The following is a 23,223-nucleotide window of genomic DNA, read 5'->3' as shown; positions in this document are numbered from 1 at the left end:
GCACAATCAGCCAGATGTTTAGACTAAATTTGTTGTTTTATTCCACTATTGAGTTAGGATAGGCAGATGCTGATGTTTGATAGTGCAAAGGTATCATCATAGAAATAAGCTGTACGCTGGTTTTTTTAGTAGAGCTGCCTTTTGCAATTGACTGATGGTGATTTTGTAAATGACAACGGTGATTTTGTTTTGGGATTACAGCCAAGGAACCTATTGCCATAATTATTCTACTTCTATTTTCTATTTTCAGGTCTTTATGTTTTGTGATTCCACCCCCACCCACCCCGTTCTTTCTCTTCTCTTCTGCTTTCTCTGTGATCCCCCAGAAAGCAATGCACCACTTTTTTTTTCTCAACCTACAGTAATGGTATGAATGCGAAACTTTAGATATACATTCTTTGAATTGTCAGGAGTGTGTGTATATATTTTGCGTTTCTTCAGACAGCATAGCTGCAGCAGTGTTTGGAAATGGCATCTGTAAGAGATGTACGTTACAAGCAGCAGGTTGTCACTGAGGAACATTCACACATGTTTGTGTACAGTTTATAGAGAATCTGCAGTCTACGGTTAGTTGTGGAAGACATTTTGAGGATGACAAAGAGGTGGTTCGAACAATGTAGAAATGGCTTTGTGACCAGAACAAGGAGGCGTATATGTCAAAGGACTACCTGTACTGCAATGTCCCTGTTGTTATCAAAAGCAACGTGAGAAAATATTATTTCACTGAAAGAGTAGTAGATCCTTGGAACAAACTTCCAGCAGATGTGATTGGTAAATCCACAGTAACTGAATTTAAACATGTCTGGGATAAACATATATCCATTGTAAGATAAAATACAGGAAATAGTATAAGGGCAGACTAGATGGACCATGAGGTCTTTTTCTGCCGTCAGTCTTCTATGTTTCTATGTTTCTATGTTATATTTCATCAGTCAACCAATACGCTGTCCAATTTCCATTGAATCCGAGCAATTTATTTATTTATTTTATTTATTCATTTGTGCAATACACAAATACATAGGAAGAAAAATAGACATCTAGTAATATATATAGGGGTAAAGTGAACTTAGAGGAGAGGATATATGAAAGAAAGAAAATATATATGATAATTGAGAGAAAGGAAAGACAATTGGACAGGGGACAAAAGGCACACTAGTGCACTTATATACGCCCCTTACTGGCCTCTTAGGAACCTGGAGAGGTCAATCGTGGATAGTCTAAGGGAGAAATGTTGGGGGTTAGGGGTTGACACAATTGAGTCCGGCAATGAGTTCCACACTTCGATAACTCGATTGTTGAAATCATATTTTTTACAGTCAAGTTTGGAGTGGTTCGTATTAAGTTTGAATCTGTTGCGTGCTCTTGTGTTGTTGCGATTGAAGCTGAAGTAGTCATTGACTGGTAGGACGTTGCAGCATATGATCTTGTGGGCAATACTCAAATCGTGTTTTAGGCACCGTAGTTCTAGGCTTTCTAGGCCCAAGATTGTTAGTCTATTTTCGTAGGATATTCTGTGTCGAGTGGAGGAGTGAAGGGCTCTTCTGGTGAAATATCTTTGGACATTTTCAAGGGTGTTGATGTCTGAGATGTGGTATGGGTTCCAGACAGATGAGCAGTAGTCTAGGATGGGTCTGGCAAAAGTTTTGTAGGCTCTTGTGAGTAGTGTGAGATTGCCAGAGCAGAAGCTGCGTAGGATCAGGTTAACAACTCTAGAAGCTTTTTTGGTGATATTGTTGCAGTGGGCTTTAGCACTTGACAAATTGACGAATGGAGAAGCCCAAGAACCAGTGGTTCGGTGCCATTTGAGTTTTACCATGTTTTTTTTTCCTACATTTTTCTCCTGTGGGTTTCCCCTGAATTATTTCATCTCCAATCAAGTGATGTTTAGTCAATTTGCATGGATAGTTCATTGTTTAATTTCGAATCTTTCCCCAAATGACTTTATTCTTCGCCTGCCACCCCGGACTCTCTCCTGCAGTGCAGAACTACCAGTTGCAGGTCACTCCACTCCACTGATTTTAGCTGAAAAAGTAACTGTTTCCTTCTCAATCGCCAGCATTCTCCTTCTCTTTGTAACAAAAGCAGTTCTTTTTTGGTAGTGGGTTTACAGTTTTCGCAGCATGAGAGTTTTCACTATTCGTTCCAATGTGTATAAAAAGCTAAACGTCTGGGGAAAAAAATAGCATAGTAATTTGTTATTGGCCATTTTAATAGTGTCAAAAAATATGTTCTTTCTCCTAAAATCTGTACTTTTACAAATCTCAAAAGTGCTCCATTGTTGAACGTTGTGATCCTAATTTTTGTTCACTTCTTAAATTTCTCTCTCACTAACTGTGCAATCATCTTAATGTGTGTGCATGTTTAAAGAACGGTATTTGAAAAGAATGCCCTGACTGGCCTTATGTACTGTTTGTTAACAAAAGTTTCTGAGTTCATACAACATGCTCAGCTGCCAAAAATCATTTGTTTGGGATTTGTGGGTTATTACAAATACAACTGCTGAATACTGGAATCACGTTGATGCACTTAGTTCCATCTGTTGACACTTGCATACGTATCAGGATTAAAATATGAGAGAAAGTAAGTTACAGCAGAATGATTATAAAATTTGTTTTAGGAACATTAGTTCATGCATAGATGCAATGGGTGGAAACTAAACAAGGAGAGAAGCAACTTAGAACTTGTTGTGGTTAGCTCTGGTCTAGCTCCTGTCCCAAGGACTGTGGATGTGGGGCAGACATCCACATGCCGCGGGCCTGTTTTGCCCCCGGTGGAATCTGCTGATGAAGGCTCCTCTGACCAAGAAGACATGAGTGACAGGGAGGAGAAGAGTGTGGCAGACAGCTCAGAAGGAGATCAATTATCTATCTCCTCCTTGGATTCAGAAAAAGAGTTAATGATACAGCCACGCATGCGGAGAGCGATGCATAGGCAACAACAACTGAGAGATTATTATCAAAGAAAATGAGGCCACCTGTGGTTGGGTGGGGCTGTGGTAATTAGTGAGGCTGCTATAAAGAGCAGCGTGTGGGTTTGGCCATTGTGGAAGATTATCTGATCATTGTGTTTCGTGCCTGCCTTGCTGACTTTGACCTTTTGTGTGCTGATTTTTCTCCACTTTGAAACTAAACCAGAGCAAAGGGTGTTTCACTTTGTGAAAGAAGAAGGACTGTGACTTGCCTCACAGCTGCAAGCTAAGTATCTCAACTGTCTGATAAGGGACTTGTACCAATTACCAGTTTATTTGGGGACAAATGCTCTTTGCTATACAAAAAGAGGGCTTAGTTTTAAGTGAATTTTCATTATAAAGAACATTGTTTTGAATTTTCAAACGTGTGTGTGTGTGTGTCTGAAATTTGTACCTGTGAATTTTCGGGAGGATTCTACCAGAGAGCCCGACAGAACAGAACTAAGGAGAAATTTCCTGACAGTTTGAACAATTAATCAGTGGAACAGCTTACCTCCAGAAATTGTGAATGCTCCAACACTAGAAAATTTTAAGCAGATGTTGGATAACCATCTGTCTGAAATAGTGTAGGGTTTCCGGCTTAAGCAGGCAGTTGGACTAGAAGACTTCCAAGATTCCTTCCAACTCTGTTTTTTTATTCTGTCTACATTTAAATAATAAATCCAACTTTTCAGGTTTTCTTTCCAATATCTGGTAGCAGAATCCATCTTGCCAAAACCAAATCTACCTGTCTGGTCTAGTTCTTTTTTTAAGAAAAGATTTGGCAACCATTTGTCTCAAATGGTTTAGGGCTTCCTGCTTGGCAGAGGGAAGGACTAGAAGATTTCAAAAGTTCCCTTCCAACTTTGTTATTCAGTTAGTCCAAACATCTCAAGAGTTCACTGAGACTCTCCCATGAGTCAGAAATATACAGGCTGTAGAATACACATGTTTTTGTGGAGATACTCATGCTCTGAAACTTGTTTTCCTCAAAGATGAAATTTAGAGCAGAATAGAAACTATTTTTGACCAATAAAACTACATTCTATAAAATGAACAGAGCAAAAATATCCTCTAATGTAAATAACTGTTGGCAACCATTTATGGGCAAAGGTTACATGTATTGTAGCAATTTCTACTTTTGTTAATTTGAGAGAAACATAAAAACATAGAAGATTGACAGCAGAAAAAGACCTCATTTCTGCCCTTATACTATTTCCTGTATTTTATCTTAGGATGGATATATGTTTATCCCAGGCATGTTTAAATTCAGTTACTGTGGATTTACCAACCACATCTGTTGGAAGTTTGTTCCAAGCATCTACTACTCTTTCAGTAAAATAATATTTTCTCACGGTGCTTCTGATCTTTCCTCCAACTAACCTCAGATTGTGCCCCTTTGTTCTTGTGTTCACTTTCGTATTAAAAACACTTCCCTCCTGAACCTTGTTTAACCCTCTAACATTTTTAGAAATAGAGAAAAATAGATTTTACTTGGTTGCTTTACAGATAATGGAAATAAAAATTATCAGAGTGCTCCAAAATTTAAACAAAAATTAATAATAATAGGAAAATGATCTGGTGGTGACTGTCCCATGAAGCTGAGAATTAAAAAGAATACGGGCTTTGGTTTCTGTAGTATCCAGGTCACTGGGTGTAGAGTTTTTCTATATTTTCCTCCTAAAACAGCTGTGGGGAAAGCATTAAAGGCATTAAATCAGACTAGAGATAAAGTTCTGGGGATAAGTTTGCATAATATGATATAAATATACATCTGATTGAAAAGCTAAGATTTTAACATTATGAGAAAAAAACACACTTCACAATCTTTGGCCTTCTGTATTTAAGATTCTTTATTTTAATACTGATCTACCTTGATCTGATTCTAAAGTTAAGATGGTATTACTGATGAAACCATAGGGTTGTGGGCTGTTGGTAGGTTGTTGTTGTTGGGGCTTTTTGGACAACTATTTCCCTTTCCTTATTTGACCCTTTTGACAATCATTAGGTGCTGTACCTCCTGATTCTTGACAAATGTATATTTTATTTTATGTACACTGAGAGCATATGCACCAAGACAAATTCCTTGTATGTCCAATCACACTTGGCCAATATAGAATTCTATTCTATTCCCATGAAGATTTGATAACTTCCTATTTTAGATGGGTCGGTCCATTAGGTTTATGATGTAATTTTAACCAGTAGATAGAGATATTTATCTAGAGATTGCAAACTCCCGATTCCCATCAAAGAACAGCATCGGAAAGCCAGCTCTGTGGTCACTCTTGCTGCTCATTAAAATACATGAAGATTCTTGATTGAAGATCAGGATATACATTTCCTTCTTTCCTTTCCGGTGGTAAAGTAATGTTATTCCACCATGTATTCAGCCCTCATTAATTGTTTCCATTCCTCTAGAGTGATTGATTGATTGGTTATGTGCCTTCAATTCATAGTCAGCTCTTAGCAACTATACAGATAGATTTTTTTCCTGGTGATGTAGCCTGGTCTTTCATCTTTTCCAAAAACTGTGCCCATCATCACTTTGAGCCCATCAATCTTTCTTCCTGGTCGTCATCTTCTTCTTCTCTTTCCTTCTACATTTCCCATCATTACAGCCTTAGAAACATATAGAAACATAGAAGATTGATGGCAGAAAAAGACCTCACGGTCCATCTAGTCTGTCCTTATACTATTTCTTGTATTTTATCTTAGTATGGATCTATGTTTATCCCAGGCATGTTTAAATTCAGTTACTGTAGATTTACCGACCATGTCTGCTGGAAGTTTGTTCCAAGAATCTACTATTTTTTCAGTAAAATAATATTTTCTCACATTACTTCTAATCTTTCCCCCAACTAACCTCAGAGTGTGCCCCTTGTTCTTGGCTTCACTTTCCTATTGAAAACACTTCCCTCCTGAACCTTATTTAACCCTTTAACATATTTAAATGTTTCGATCATGTCCCCCCTTTCCCTTCTGTCCTCCAGACTATACAGATTGAGCTCATGAAGTCTTTCCTGATAAGTTTTATGCTTAAGGCCTTCCACCATTTTTGTAGCCCGTCTTTGGACCCGTTCAATTTTATCAATATATTTTTGTAGATGAGGTCTCCAGACCCTGAAGAGCTTTCTTCAGGGAGCTAGCTATTCCCATAATAGGTTGATTTCTATTGTATTTTCAGTTGATATATTTATACTTTGTACGTACCTCACAATCTTTGGATTCAGGTAGGTAGCCAATGTGGTTATATAACTAAACTCTCTCTCACACACAGTGAAATAAAGATGTTACTACGAGGGTCACCCAGAAAGCAATGCACCTTTTTTTTCCTCAGCCTACAGTAATGGTATGGATATGAAACTTTAGATATACATTATTTGAATTGTCAGGTGTGACAATTCAGATTGATAGCATAGCTGCAGCAGTGTTTTGAAATGGTATCTGTAAATGATATACATTTAAAGCAGCGTGTCGTCATTGAATTTCTCACTGCGGAGAAATAAACTGTTGGGAACATTCACAAATGTTTGTGTACAGTTTATGGAGAATCTGCAGTCGACAGAAGTACGGTTAGTCACTGGGCACAGAGGGGGAGGCCATTGGAGGTGATTCGCACAGTGCAGAAATGGCTTCATGACCAGAACAAGGAGTGGCACCAACATGGTATACACACCCTTGTGTCTTGCTGGAGGAAGGCCATAGAATGGGATGGAGATTACATGGAAAATTAGGGAGTGTAGAAGAAACATCATTCTTTCTTGTGTGCAAGTTTCATTGTGTTCAATAAATAATTGTTGAAGAAAAAAATGTGGTGCATTACTTTCTGGGCAATCTTTCTATATATTTGTTTGTTTGTTTGTTTATTTATTTGTTTATTTGTTTATTTGTTTATTTGTTTATTTGTTTATTTGTTTATTTGTTTATTTGTTTATTTGTTTATTTGTTTATTTGTTTATTTGTTTATTTGTTTATTTGTTTATTTGTTTATTTGTTTATTTGTTTATTTGTTTATTTGTTTATTTGTTTATTTGTTTATTGGATTTGTATGCCGCCCCTCTCCGGAGACTCGGGGCGGCTAACAGCAATAATAAGACAGCGTACAATAATAATCCAATAATAAAAACGATTAAAAATCCATTAATATAAAAACCAAACATACATACAGACATACCATGCATAAAATTGTAAAGGCCTAGGGGGAAAGAGTATCTCAATTCCCCCATGCCTGGCGGCAGAGATGGGTTTTAAGTAGCTTACGAAAGGCAAGGAGGGTGGGGGCAATTCTAATTTCTGGGGGGAGTTGGTTCCAGAGGGCCGGGCCCCCACAGAGAAGGCTCTTCCCCTGGGTCCCACCAAGCGGCATTGTTTAGTTGATGGGACCCGGAGAAGACCCACTCTGTGGGACCTAACTGGTCGCTGGGATTCGTGCAGCAGAAGGCGGTCCCTTATGCAAGGAAACAAAAATTTCTTTTAAATAGAGACACGTTCAAAATATGTGCTTTTTACCTCCAACTTCCATTAAGTAATTCAGAATCATACAGTTCCAAATTTTGTCCCTAGATTTCTCCACAGTACCTGAACACTGCAAGAGAGAACATGTCCTTAAAGGTGACCTCAAAAGGGACAATTTCAATTATGATCAAGACTTATTTTATAATCAGCTTTTATCCAGAATATTTTAAGGATGTCAAGGATGCTAAATTCTGCTGGCAACCCGCAGCTCCCCTGAATCAGCAGGAATGATATGATGGGACTAACATAAATCCTTTTATCTGTTCCTAGCCAGCAAGCTGTTAAGATAGAGAATTAAATGGGCTGAGGTTTCATCAGTTCTAGCACAACTCTGGTTTGATTGAAAGGATGCGAGGTTGACAATGGCATTCCCGTTTCCCTTCCACGGTCTCTGCACTTCTTTCTAGAAATGAAAATATAATGAGGTTCTGAAAGTTAATTAAACTCTCACATAAGGACAGGGGTGGAAAAAAATGGATTAAAAAATCTGTAGCCATGCTCTGAGCAATATTCCAGTTTTATTAAGACAGTGAACCGTACCTATGACTCTAAGACCTACTAGACCTTATTGCCTAGTTTCTATTGACAATAAAATTTCTAGGCTGTCTGGCGTGGTAAAACACACAAATAAATACTTTTTCCTTTAATCTGGTTCCTTCTCCTTTCATATATAGTCATGTGAGTCATGTACAATGCTGAGTACATCAGGCTTCTACAACTTGTACTCTGTGCTTCTTTTAGTCCAATATATCCGAAGGGCATGAGTTTAAGAAAGTCTGGAGTGCACAATCACAAATATGCACATACCAAATGGGATTATTAGTTAAATCAAAAGAACAGAAACTATAGCCCTTATCATCTCTGAAGTATTGCCAAAATAATAATAATAATTCAATTTTAGGAGAACAAAATAATCTGAGAAATATTTTTGTCAATTCAGGACTTATCAAGGATAATGAGTGGTATGTCCTTTTCATAAGTCTAGCTTGCTTCTGTTTCATGATTTCTGGTGATGTTTCGACGAGGTCCCACTCATCATCTTCAGGCTGGTGTTTTTGTCCTTGTGCTAGAGTGAACACAGCGAGACCTGAGCTGCCTTCCCTCTATAAATACTGGTGGGTGGGTGTGGAGTGCTGGCTCAACAGCTGCAAGCTTTGTTGAAACTTCCTGGTGAGTCAGTGGGGTAACACCTGGGGTCATTGATGTAATTGATGTATGCTGATTAGTTCATGTTTGTGATGATTATAACATATTAGAAAGTAAGAGGGATGGAGAGAGAGAGAGAGAAAAAGGAAGGAAGAAATAGAGTGAAGGAGGGAGAGAGGGAGGGAGAAAGATAGAGAAATAGAAAGGGAGGGAGGAAGAGAGAGAGAGAAAAAAGAGAAACATTTTTTGCAATTTTTTTTGCTAAACCCCCCTCCCCCCCGCTCAATGGTGTCCCTCTTACCAATGTCACTTTAGGTTAGACATAGTCTGTTTGTGACTACATAGGGCTTCTCAGTTGATTTCTCTTTTGACTCTGCCCCCAGGTTCTGCCATTCTGTCTCCTACACAAGCACATGTTTTAGATATGTGGTCAACAACTGAAAAACATTGAGTTGCCTACTGTTGATTTAAAACATCTCTGCAAAACTGGGCCTCCCCCCCCCCCTGCTCCGCCTCTATTATTTGGAATTTAGAAAGGTTGAGATTTAAATAACATTCTTGAATAGCAGCAACTAGCAAATTGCAATCTTTGGGCTGGTGCAGGGGTAGGCAAAGTTGGCTCTTCTATGACTTGTGTACTTCAATTCCCAGAATTCCTGAGCCAATCATGCTAGCTCAGGAATTCTGGGAGTTGAAGTCCACATGTCATAGAAGAGCAACTTTGCCTATCCCTGGGCTAGTGTATGCCTGATGTAGATTTTTCTGGCATTGTGGTGGAGAAAGGTTTAACATTCTATTAAAAGTTATCTGCAATCTATTCCCAGAAGATTTCTAATTAGATGGTGTTTGCCTGTGTATATTTCAGAACAAGTCTTAAATAGCAACTGCCTAGGAAACATTGCTTGAAAAATATTAAGCTTTCTCTAAATGCTCTTCCTTTTCTAATATACAGTACATACAGTATAAGAAAAAGCATCAAATTCCCTATCTTATATAGTAATCTAAATTCCATAGTTCTTACAACTTGTAAGCAACCATGTTTGCTTATGGACTTTTCTGTTTACATGAATCAACAACAGTTAAGGATCTTGTACATTTTCTTTCTTTCTTTCTTTCTTTCTTTCTTTCTTTCTTTCTTTCTTTCTCTCTCTCTCTCTCTCTCTCTCTCTCTCTCTCTGTTTGTACTGGATCGGTCTTTTGTTGTGACACTGGTAAGAAGGAATGAGTCAGTGTTTTACTTGTTTCCTGCCACTTTAGGGGAAATTGGAGTAAAATAGGTCTTTTTATGTAATTTAGATTTAGCTTTATTTGATTTTTATAAAACATGTTCTTGAAAGGCCTGGAATTTTGCACCCTTGACATAATCTTTCATTTATGCATAGATCTGTATTTTAAGGAAAATGATAACTCTTCATGTACAGCCACAAAAGTTTCATTTGAATATTTTTCCCAAGACGATTGTCTACTCTCATTGTCTGAGATTTCTGCTTCAAATTTAGTGCTGACACCAACAGAGCATAAAATAGATTTGGAGACAATAAAAAATGCACTGCTTTATTTCCCCCAGGCATGAACTATATGATGGTCCTTCAGCAAAACTAATTTTATAAGAAGAGACAAGCAACAAAGGTAATCTTCAAATAGAACCATTTATTTTTTCACAATTATTTTACTAAATATTGATTGACTTCCAACTTGGTAAACTGCTCCCATACATACTAAAGTGCATGTAAAAATGAATTTGAAAACGTAAAGACTCTGACTTTCTTTCAAAGAATAGTTGTCCTTTAAATCTGATCTGATCCAATTTGATATGCTGAAAGAATAAAAGTAGATACAGCAACTCGCTGTGATGATAGATTGTGCAGTCTCAGCATGTAAGGATGGTTAATGTAACTGCTACCCTTCTGTAATTGGCTTGTAATTTCCACATATGTAGCCTGCACATAACATGGTAGATTAAAGGCTGGATGAAAATCAGATGAGGCCTGAATTCCAATCCTGTTTTAGGTATGAAATACTGGGCAACTTTGCACCCATCCTTCTCTCTTAGCCCTAGGAAAGAATCAAGGGCAAACCACTTACAAAACATGGTGTTGAAAAGATTTAATGGACTTCAGACATTAAAAACTGATTTAATAAATGAAAGAAGTTTAAAAAGACATTTGGTGTTAGCCCTTAAACCATGATGGTGAACCGCATACAACAGGTGGCACACAGAGCCATATCTACTGGCACGTGAGCCATTGCCCTAGCTCAGCTTCAGTGCACATGTGAGCCCCTGCACAGCTGATTTTTAGACTTGCCCAGAGGCTCTGGAAAGGACATTTTTGGCCTCCAGAGGGCCTCCAGGGGGACAGGGGAGAGCGTTTTTGCCCTCCCCAAGCTCCAAGAAAGCCCCTGAAGCTTGGGGAGGGTGAAAAATGGGCCTACAGGACCCTTCGGAAGTCAGAAAATGGGGGAGCGTGGGCGCGTGGTGTTGTGGTTAGGTCTGGCCCAGCTCCTGTCCCAAGGACTGTGGATGTGGGGGAGACATCCACATGCTGCAGGCCTGTTTTGCCCCTGGTGGAATCTGCTGATGAAGGCTCCTCTGACTAAGAAGACATGAGTGACAGGGAGGAGGAGAGTGTGGCAGGCAGCTCAGAAGGAGATCAAGTATCTAGCCCCTCCTTGGATTCAGAACAAGAGTTAATGATACAGCCACGCATGCGGAGAGCGATGCATAGGCAACAACAACTGAGAGATTATTATCAAAGAAAATGAGGCCACCTGTGGTTGGGTGGGGCTGTGGTAATTAGTGAGGCTGCTATAAATAGCAGCCTGTGGGTTTGACCATTGTGGAGGATTATCTCATCGTTGTGTTTCGTGACTGCTTTACTGACTTTGACCTTTTGTGTGCTGATTTTCCCCTGCTTTGAAACTAAACCAGAGCAAAGTGTGTTTCACTTTGTGAAAGAAGTACTGTGAATTGCCTCACAGCTGCAAGCTAAGTATCACAGAACTGATAAGGGACTTGTATAAATTACCAGCTTGTTTGGAGACGAATGCTCTTGGCTACACCAAAAGAGGGCTTAGTTTAAGTGAATTTTCATTATAAAGAACATTGTTTTGAATTTTCAAACGTGTGTGTGACTGAAATTTGTACCTGTGAATTTTTGGGAGGATTCTACCAGAGAGCCCGACAGAACACATAGGGAACATTGAATATGAATATGAATATGTGTGATAGCACACATGTGCACTATTTTGGCACCCGAGGGGAAAAAAGGTTCGCCATCACTGCCCAAAGGTAATTTCAATTTTCAAACCCTTTTATATTAGGACAAGACTTGATTATGAATAGTCTTTTGAAATTCTCTACCAAAATCGCAAGAAATAAAGTGTGTGTTTGTGTGTGTCCTGGTGGGGAAATCTAATAATTACCCAAGTGCAGGCTTCCTCTTGATGGTGATTATAATGTTAGTGCTACTTAGAAATTCCAGTAAGATAATTTGTGTCCTAATGCCTCCCATCAGCTTGGAATCCTTCCCACAAATAAATAAATAAACAGCTTTCTTTCTGCCAGCCTGATCAATTAAACCCATAAATCTTTCATCACTTTTTACTTTACTAAAGAATGGGTTGACTCACACCACCGGTATGTTCAGACCTTTGACCTAAATTGGCTTTAAGGAGATTTATGTACAATCCCATGGGCTTCCTGGAAGAAATTCAAAGAAGTATCTTTACCACTGACCATCTGCTTCATCCAAGAATGTGTTAGTTGTATTCATCTCTCTCCCAAACCAAGCAGCAACTATTTTTTTTTTAAAAAAAGGCTATTTGGTATATTTGTATGTTTATATAATAAATGAAGTGCAGCTCCATTTTTACATTAAAATAAAACCGAACAGAACATGCCTTTTTATTATTTTAATATGTGGCACATTTAGCAGATGGAAATGGCATTTGGTAATAAAGGTGCTGTTTATTCTCCTGTTCAATTTCTAGAATAGAGTAAGTCAATAATAATAATTATTATAATAATTATAATAGCAATAATAACAGTAATTTCTGTGTATATAATAACAAACAGTTGTTAATAAGAAAGGAAAAATAGCAGGCATTGGAAGACCTGGAAATAACAAACAGAAGAGAAATAACTGGGGGAAATAACAAAATTTAAAGACTTGCAAATAGAAATCTGGCAAAAGAAAAGAAAAATTATACCAAAAGCAATAGGCTCCTTGGATGAACACCATCGGCATTGACAAAATCATCATCGGTCAATTGCAAACGACAGCTGACATCCTGTGATGATACTTCTAACACCATCAAACACCTACATATACCTATCTCAGGCCCTGAGTGGATCGGTCAAGGTTTGAACCAAATCATAGATTTGCGATCCACAGTAATTTAGAAAAATTGCTGTCTTTCGTCCACTGTCAGCCTCTTTCATACCTGCTGCTTCCAGGAAAACGTCAATTTTTTCCCATGTAATCGTCCCATGTAGTTTTTTCAGGATCAAATAGTTTGGGCGGTCTTGCTACTGAAGGATTTTCCATCTTGGTAGGAAATCGCTGGTACGATCTCCTTCGTCGCCAGTGAAATAAACGAGCTTCAGACGCTACAAGGTTAAGTTTTATTCACTGAGGTTCAGTAATACTAAGTATTCAGGCGCGAACTGCAAGCAACGCTTTGGTTCCTGTATTTATACTCTTTTTGCCGCCCAAGGCTGGGTTGACATTTAAACAATTCTCCCACTCAAACCTAACAACTAATTTATTTATTTATTTTATTTATTTATTTATTAGATTTGTATGCCGCTCCGCTAACAACAGTAATAAACAGCATGTAACAAATCTAATGTTTAAAATAATTATTAAAACCAAGCATACACACAAACATACCATGCATAAATTGGATAGACCTAGGGGGAAAAGGGTAGTTCAGTTCCCCCAAACCTGATGACAGAGGTGGGTTTTGAGGAGCTTACGAAAGGCAAGGAGGGTAGGGGCATTTCTGATCTCTGGGGGGAGCTGGTTCCAGAGGGTCGGGGCCGCCACAGAGAAGGCTTTTCCCCTGGGTCCCATCAGACGACATTGTTTAGTTGACGGGACCCGAAGAAGACCGACTCTGTGGGACCTAACCGGTCAACTTTAATCAACTTTAAGCATTCAAATTCAAACTATTTGCGTTCAACTATTTACATATTCAACAGAAACCTATTCTGCTTGGTCTATGAGGCCTGATTTTTGATACATCCTCTGTGTGTGTGGTAGTGGGAGACATATATATATACACACATACACACTCATGCATGTATTTATACACCCACATTTTCACTTTGATTTCAGTCTCTAATTCAAAGTAATGATATACCAATGATCAAAGGATTGGTGATATTGGAATGGATGCAATTGACATTGTATAATTTTATTAAAGATTGTAATACACCTAGTTTCTATTGACAGAAAAGTAGTATTTGCGTAGACAGAAACTGGGGCACAACAGAGTTGGAACACAGAAGCTGAGCTGGCAATTTGAAGAATATTCTTAAATAATAGTGATTTTGCTCAGGTTATAAGGTCAATGACAATGGCAAAGATTCTTACTGGTTATCCAAAACTTTGTAATTGAAGTTGCTGAAGCTCTTTGTCTCTATTCGTTGAATACCAAAGGAAGTGTAATACATGCGTTGTTGCTTGTATCCATAAGATTTTTATTAATATTGATTGTTTTCTCATTGTTTATTTGATCCCTGTGACAATCATTAAGTGTTGTAGCTCATGATTCTTGACAAATGTGTCTTTTTTTCTTTTATGTACACTGAGAGCATCTGCACCAAAGACTAATTCCTTGTGTGTCCAACCACACTTGGTCAATAAATAATTCTATTCTATTCTATTCTATTCTATTCTATTCTATTCTATTCTATTCTATTCTATTCTATTCTATTCTATTCTATTCTATTCTATTCTATTCTATTCTATTCTATTCTATTCTATTCTATTCTACTCTACTCTACTCTATTCTATTCTACATACCTTGTGTTGTGATTCAGCCTGAGGCTCCTCAGGGACCGGCTGGAGCTCTGCCGGATCCATGCCCAGAGGAGGAGGACAGTGACCAGGAGGGGGAGGACCAGGCAGACGGGGGAGAGGAACGTCAGGAGGAAGAGGAGGGAGAGCAGCCTGAGACCCCCGGGGGGGTCCTCTCCCCAGCTAGTAGCCTGGATTCATTGGATGAAGACGCACAGGCTATAATAGACATGCGGCAGAGACGTGCAGCTCAAAGAAGGGGCCAATTAGAAAGATATTTCCATCCCTGAATTGGCAACAGCTGGGTTTGGGTGTGGTTCTCCTCAGCAGGGTTGAAAAGGCAGGCCCGCCCTTACAGTCTCGTGGAGAGTTATCAACTGGGAGTCCTGTGACCTTGCTTCGATTCTTGGCGTCTCTGATCTTGGCTTGTGGCCTAGAAGCCTGGAAGACTTGGGGGAGGCGTGGGTTTTATTATCTCCAGAGTTGTTTTTGCCAGCAAGAATCCTGTTTTATTGCCTGGCCTTCGTGAAACCTCTGTGAATCTTCATCGTGTTCCTGTCTGTAAGAACAGTTTTTGTTACCTGTGTTTGCTTTCCAGTATATAAACTGCCTTTGCTTTTTACCAGTGTGTCTGGATACTCTTTTTGGTTGGTGTTGGCGTCTGGGGGGACCCAGACAGAACACCTTGTAGGTCTTTATGCCATGGAAACAATATTGTTTGCTTTATTGACAACCAGTGACAGAACCCTTTGCCATTATCAATTTTTGACATTGTTTTGGGAGCCTTTATTGCTTGTAATAACTCAGTGGGAACCTGGAAGACGTTTCCTACAAAAATGGCTTCTTTTGGCTGCAATATTGGAAAAGCTGAGGAGGACTCAAAAAGAGCACAACATAAAGCAATGTAAGTTGGAATTTGGTGTTGCTCTCATAGTGTTTGAGGCACCTATTGACTTTATCTCCTAAAATGATTCCTGCATTGAGATTTGAATTACTACTTTTGAGGTTTGGCATTCCTCTTTGAACTCCTGCAATTCTTCTTTATCCGTTATCTTGGAGTCGTCATCATTTTAATAAGTCATTTTTGTTCCCACACCACCATTGTTGTAATTATTATTTTTTAATTATGGTACTTTGCAATTTTACTTGATTGCATTGAAGTAATGGAAGTACAATATTCTAAACCTCTTAAAGGTGCAATGTTATAATTATTGATCATGTTCGTTATCTATAAATGCGTTCTTGCTGCAAAATTTTCATACCCATTACATTTTATTTCCTAACTTAGGAACTGGGTCTAGGGAAATTAACAGCATTGCTGATTTTATTTATTATTAAGATATTTATAGGACTGCTCAATTAATGTACAGCAGCTCCATGCTGCTTACAATATTAATAAATTTAATAGAAAATGAATAGATATTCCTCTCTTTCCTTAAAAAAATCCCCTAGCATTCAAATTTCCATCATCTGCCAAAGCATCATAAGTAGTTATTACAAACCTGACAAGGTTGTGTGTTTATGCACACATGTGTAAGTGACAGTAGTTGTGGGTTGCTGGATAATGAAGACATAACAATTGCAAAACACAGTCTCTGAAGTGATTTAAAACACACACACACACACACAAGCACAGTAAAAAGCATCTTTCTACATTTATTTTTATATTTTTTTTAGAAGAAGATAAAGTCAGAGAAAAATAATTTCACTGACCCTGAAGAAACAACTAAAGCAGGTGGCAGAAGGGATGTTAGGAAAAGTGACTGCAGCAGATGCAGTAGTTCCAAGGGTGATTTATAGACAGCCCTTCAGTCAGTGATTTAATTCACTCAGTACAAGGCTCCTAAGGGCTCGCAGTCAAGTGGCCATCTTCCCAGATTTCTTCATTTGAATAATTAAAAGAAAAAGAAACTGGAAGCAAAGTGGCAAGAGGAGAGAGGGTACAAAAACCCACAGAGTTTTTAATTCTTTTGGTGGAGAAAACCCAATGGAAAGACACAACTTTGTGATCTGACAGATATACCGCTTGCCTTGTCCATATCCTGCTTTGTAGTTGTCTACTTGGCACACACACATTTTTTTTTTAGCAAGCAGAGATTCTTTATTTCCAATATTGGCTTGCTGGCTTGGTATTCTCCAGCACAGTCCTTGAATCCTTCCCTAGAAGCAGTGCCTCAATAACCCGTGCTACCATAGAAAAGAGTGGTCCAGGAAAGGATCAAAGTGCAGAGAGAACAGATGTTCCACTTCTTAGATCTTTGAAAGAAGAAAATCGATGTGTTTCACATTTGTTTATTTGTGTTGTGTTGTGACTGGTCCATGTCCGGCTCAGCTGGTCAAGGATTTCGAGGACCAGGAGATAGATTCATATTGGTATCCTAGGCCAGTGTTCTTGTCTAAGTCTGAGATTGATGATGAGTTAGAAACTGAGGGTCAACCAGAGGCTGTGGCACCCCCAGTTATGGTATTGAGTGAGTCAGAAGAGAATATGGAGGAGCCCATGTGAGTCACTAGAGTCAGAAGAAGTATGTCCAGATGTGAGTATTTGAGAAGGAAAGGGGCTTTACATTATTAGCTCTATGAAACACTTGGCCACACCTTGTCCCTTTATAAGCAAAAGGTTTGGGAGAAGTGGGCGTGGTGAACAACGTTTGTAAAATCATTATAAGATTATAATGCACTAGTTATTTTTCCTTTTCTTTTAAAAATATGTTTCTTGAGTAATTGAATGTATAAATGTAAGCATTTTTTTGGAAAGGCAAAACATGACATTCTTTGCTGTCAAATTATAAAATTATATATTTGAAGCGTAGATACAAACTGTATTGCGACTAAGTGATTTAAAACAATATAATGAACATAATAATATAATAATGAATAATGTAATAATGGATTTTGAAAGTGATTAAGTGATGGAGATGATTATGATGATATAAAATTAAGATAGAGGCCTTTTCTTATTCTTTAAAATAGAAATAGATAAACGATTAAATGATTGGAGGATGTAATAAACAGAGGATTTGAAGAGGATTTTTAAAAAGGATATTTAAATGAAATATATGTATGTATGTATGTATGTATGTATGTATGTATGTATGTATGTAGATTGTTCTGAGTTCAGGTTTTGCCCCGTGTAATGTTTTGAGTGTCTATGCGAAGTTTCGGTGAAATCACATTCACCATCATCAGGCTAAAGTTTTAAGCTTCGTGCTGTTGTAAATATGGAAATTCCATATTTACAACAGCACGAAGCTTAAAACTTCAGCCTGATGATGGTGAATGTGATTTCACCAAAACGTCGCATAGACACTCAAAACATTACACGGGGCAAAAACCGAACTCAGAACAATCTACATACATATACCTGTGAAAATCTACAAAAACAAATATATATATATGTCAAATGTTTTTTTAGCTGGAATTTTAAAATTAAGGGAGACTAGGATGGTCCCATTTCGGCCTTGTTCTGGCCTCATCAGCTAGCCACACCCTTCCTTACTGGGATTTGATCCGGTGGACTCTGCCTTGTAAGGCAGAGAATTAGCAGTTGAGCTAACAGATCAGATCCCTTCCAGCTCTGTACCAGGGAGGGGCTATATGTTGTTGTTTTTTTAATGTCGGATCACCCTGGTATATTGAAGGAACGTCACAGCTCCTTTTTGCCTCTAGGCCCAACCCAGGGCCATTTCAAGGCAGTTAATTTATTTATAGCCGACAACTATATTCTGTATGTGTCAAATGTTTTTTAGCTGGAATTTTAAAATTAAGGGAGACAAGGCAGAGTCCACCGGATCAAATCCCAGTAAGGAAGGGTGTGGCTAGCTGATGAGGCCAGAACAAGGCCGAAATGGGACCATCCTAGTCTCCCTTAATTTTAAAATTCCAGCTAAAAAAACATTTCACACACACACACACACACACACACACACACATATATAGTGTTATTAAATTGACTTGGGATAAATGTATAAAATTGATAGGGAGTAATTACAAATTTTGAAATGTATAATGATTTTTATTGAAAGTTGGCACATTTAATTATATAAAATTACTGTAGGGGCATGCAGCTATAAGATAAGAAACAAACATTGAGGAAAAAGAGATTAAGAAAGGGGAGAGAGCAACAGGCCTTATAATGAAAAGGAAATAAGAAACCATAAGTTATGGGAGAATAAAGAGGATAAATATAAAAGTGGGAGTTAAAAGTGGAAGTTAGTCAGATAGGAAATCTGGATGGCAAAATTAGATTTTTTTTTTTAGGAGAGGAAGAGGAATTTGGCATTATATACCTAAAATAAAAAGCCTTATTTGGAGTTAGAAGCAATAAATAGAGAATCAGTGATAGGTATGGTTTTCAAAATGAATTTTACAGCAACAGTCTGCTAATATATGCACTGTTTAGAGGGGTGAAGAGGAAGTAGTAAGGAAGGGAGAGAAGGAGGGAAAGGTGGAGAGAGAAAGATAAGGGAAGAAAGAGGGAGAGAGAGATCTAGGAGGAGTGAAGGAAAAGTAGGTAAGAGGAAGGAAGGAAGAAGGAAGGAAGAGGGTTGTGCACTTAACAGTAATTGGTGGGGCAGATTGTTGTTGCCTAATACTTTAAAAAAAATTAAATAGAGAGGGGCGGCATACACATCTAATAAATTATTATTATTATTATTATTATTATTATTATTATTATTATTATTATTGGGTAAAATGTATAATTATGAACTCTGCATGATGTACACAATATTGTTTTAAGTAAGTAAGCTAAATAAGGTGTTGGTTATTACCTACAAAGCCCTACATGGCTCAGAGCCAGATTATCTGTGGGACCGCCTCTTGCCACATACTGTACCTCCAAGAGACCAACAAGAGCACACAGAGTTGGCCTCCTCCAAGTCCCGTCGACTAAGCAATGCAGGTTGGTGGGACCTTCTTTGTGGCTGCCCCAGCTCCCTGGGACCAACTACCCCCTGATGTCCAAACTGCTCCCACCCTATTGGCCTTCCTTAAGGCCACGGAGACTAGCCTGGGGGCCATGAATTGTACATCTTTCATGGCCAAACTGTATGAATGGTTTTAATATTCATTCATTCATTCAATTTTTTTATGCCACCATTCTCCTTAGACTCAGGGCAGCTTACAACATGTTAGCAAAAGCACTTTTTAACAGAGCCAGCACATTGCCCCCACAATCCGGGTCCTCATTTTACCTACCTCAGAAGGATGGAAGGCTGAGTCAACCTTGAGCCGGTGATGAGATTTGAACCGCTGACCTGCAGATTTACAGTCAGCTTTAGTGGCCTGCAGTACTGCACTCTACCTGCTGTGCCACCCCGGCTCTGTAGTTTCCATGCTTAAGGCAGGATTAGAATTCACATTCGCCTGGTCTCTTCTTCAATTAGATCAATAGAACAAACCTAGACCAGTAGACAAATTAGTAGCTTTATGGAATGTAATTTCTCCCATACTGAAATAAACATGCTAAAAAATTGAAAAAGATTCAGATGCCTTCCAGATCTCTTGAGGTCGAAAGGCTCATTTAACATTCTCATTACTAATTTCTGCTCTTTAAATAATAGAAAGTTCAACATTTCTGAATAGGGCAACGAGTGGCAGCTGTTTCTCACAAATAGCGCACTATGATGTGTTTATCTTATGTACTGCTTTTAATAGGAAGCATCAAGGACATTTAGAAATGGATGTGCTTCGCAGGAGTAGTATAATAATAATAATAATAATAATAATACTAATAATAATAATAATAACAACAACAACAACAACAACAACAATAATAATAATAATAATAATAATAATAATAATAATAATAATGAAGTTATGGGAGATACAATATTGTAGTGGTTAGTCTGAAGTTGGTATTACAACACGGTAATGCATTCTAAATTAACATTAAGGGCAGTCAAGCTACTTGCTACTTACTCTGTGGCAATCTATTTATGAAATGTTCCCAGTTTCTTTATTTCTTGAACGATAGCAAGAAGAACGCTACTTTAGGAACAATAGAGCATTCAAATCCGCTACTTCACATTTATCCTAATAGAGTCTTCAGGCAAGTCACATTTCCCTCTTCCTGGATTCTGGACAATATATTATGTATTAATTAGTAATACACAGTCATTTGGAAGACTTATACAAGGGTACTTTAACAGACAATGATGAAATGATTTGGGATGAGACTGAAGTGCTAGAAGCTATTTTAGACATTTGCAGTTGTATTGAATGGGATCGTTTTTAAAAAAGGTGATGAAAGTGAAGTGATAAATACTGTCAGATGAAGGGCTGCAAATTTTTTACTACCACACTGTGGGTGTGGCTTATTTTGTGGGTGTGGCTTATTTTGTGGGTGTGGCTTATTTTGTGGGTGTGGCTTATTTTGTGGGTGTGGCTTATTTTGTGGGTGTGGCTTATTTTGTGGGTGTGGCTTATTTTGAGTTTGTGGCTTGCCGGCCATGAGAACAGATGGGAGTGGCTTAAAGGTCATGAGAACATGGGGTGGCTGAAAGGTCATGTGACTGGCTTAAAGGTGCCAACTTGACATCACTCACGTCAAGGGTTTGGGTTAGGGTTAGGATGCCTGGCCTCTCCTCACCTCAAAGAGAGACAATTTCTCTATTTACTATTACTGAACATCCAAAATATACTATTTAATTCTATGTATATATGCCATATGTGTACATACATATTACACACAGGCACACAAAAATATACATTATCTACTATATAAACTGTATGTGTACGTACACACACATATGCATGCATAGCTCTTCTAAATTATACACATTCAACCTCATTTACTGTGATAGGCAAAACATACCTTCTGCCGCATGAATCCCAGCGACCGATTAGGTCCCACAGAGTGGGCCTTCTCCGGGTCCCGTCAACTAAACAATGTCAGTTGGCGGGCCCCAGGAGAAGAGCCTTCTCTGTGGCGGCCCCGACTCTCTGGAACCAGCTCCCCCCAGAGATTAGGACTGCCCCTACTCTCTTTGCCTTTCGTAAGCTCCTTAAAACCCACCTTTGTTGTCAGGCATGGGGGAACTGAGACATCTCCCCCGGGCATATACAATTTATACATGGTATGTTTGTAGATATGTTTGTTTAGTAAATGGATTTTTTAAAATATTTTTTAAACATACGTAAGTTGCATATATTGTTGATTTTAGCTTTCAATGAACGCTAGCAGAGGTTAGGATTACCGTGCATAGTGTTTTAGTGGAAGGAACATGCTTTATGCACAGGAGGCAGAGTCCAACAGAGGTAGGTGAAACTACCACATAGGTGTGACATTCATATAACCTCTGATCCATTAGCAGATGCTATGTTAGGTGGGGGGAAAAAATCAAAACTATTGGTTAAATTGCAGCATGGGTTTATTCAAGTTCAACATTAAATTGGGGCCAGATAAGGATCAATGGAATTCAAAAGGTCTTGGACTTCTAACATTTGTGGAAATGTAGTTATTCTAAGTTGGTGACATGCTTAACTCTGCCTCCCTACTCTTTTCTGATAAGTTGCATCTTAACCCTGCTGTTCTGTTCGAGTCTTTTTAGACCCGAAACGAAGTTTGAGACCCTGTAAAAAAAATTCCCTGCATATCTGAAACTTGAAATTACATGACTTTGTCTCATTTGAGCGGTTCTTTCTAAGGGGAGTAGGGTTGTTGGGGTTTTTTTTAGTTTTTGCTGGGTGCAATGACTATACACTTGTACTGTTCCCGGGTCCTTTTAGACTAAAAAAATGTTGATTTTAGCTACTATAAGTGGTTTTTTTGAATACCTTTTGCATTGGTATACTAATGTGAACATTCCTGATCATAAACATCATAATGTTCCTTTAGTTATTTTGCTCAGAAAAGTCCCCCCCCCACACTGTGTGCAATTATTTTCATTTTATATATAGATTAGGCTGCAAGTTCCAAATGTTTTGAATACCTTTCACATTGGTATACTAATGTGAACATTCCTGATCACAAACAAAAGAAAAATGAAGTGAAAAAAAATAATGTTTATGTATTTATTTTGCTCAGTAAACCCCCGCCCCAGCAGTAAAGCCCCCCCCCCCCAGTGTGCAATTATTTTCACTTTATATATATGGTTTGTTGATATTACTGCACTTACAAAATGTGTTTTCCCATTATAAGGTACATCCCCAGTATTTTCCATGCGTTGTTATAAAATGAAAATTCTGTAGCAGTTTCCTTTTGTCATTTACCTTTCGTATATGGAGATCAGAGAACATGTGTTAATATTTTATAATCTCTCTTTAAAAATAGAAACTTTAAACTGGAATAACAATGATCTCACGGAAGAAATCTAAATCCCCAAACTGCCATCTACTATTGTGTTCCACTGATTTTCCTTTGGAGCACTTAGGATGTAAGTTGGAGAAAGGATAATATAATGATATAATCAACTGTGCAATTAACATAACAGAACTTTTGCAGTGTTTGAAATAAAATTAGCAGCCTCCTAGAGTAAGTGGCTTGTAAAATGACTTTTTTTAAAAAATAGAAAGTTCTGCACTGAGAAACAGACTTGAAATCTGGAATTGTGCTATATTTAAAAAAATCATATTTCTAAATTAAGGTTT

The 23,223-nt window shown here is 38.2% G+C and overlaps 1 long non-coding RNA gene across 1 annotated transcript in view; it reads left to right on the top strand.

Moving 5' to 3' along the window:
- LOC139172524 (uncharacterized) overlaps positions 1-23,223 on the top strand; it is a 535,209-nt gene that overhangs the window by 74,331 nt on the left and 437,655 nt on the right. The window contains exon 2 of the long non-coding RNA XR_011559883.1: positions 10,176-10,237. This is a non-coding gene — a long non-coding RNA (uncharacterized lncRNA). The remainder of the gene's footprint in view (positions 1-10,175; positions 10,238-23,223) is intronic.

This window comes from Erythrolamprus reginae, chromosome 9 (genome assembly GCF_031021105.1).
Source record: "Erythrolamprus reginae isolate rEryReg1 chromosome 9, rEryReg1.hap1, whole genome shotgun sequence".
Taxonomy (NCBI): Eukaryota; Metazoa; Chordata; class Lepidosauria; order Squamata; family Dipsadidae; genus Erythrolamprus; species Erythrolamprus reginae.
Note: the sequence above shows the minus strand (reverse complement) of the source record. Positions and strands in the feature narration are given on the sequence as shown.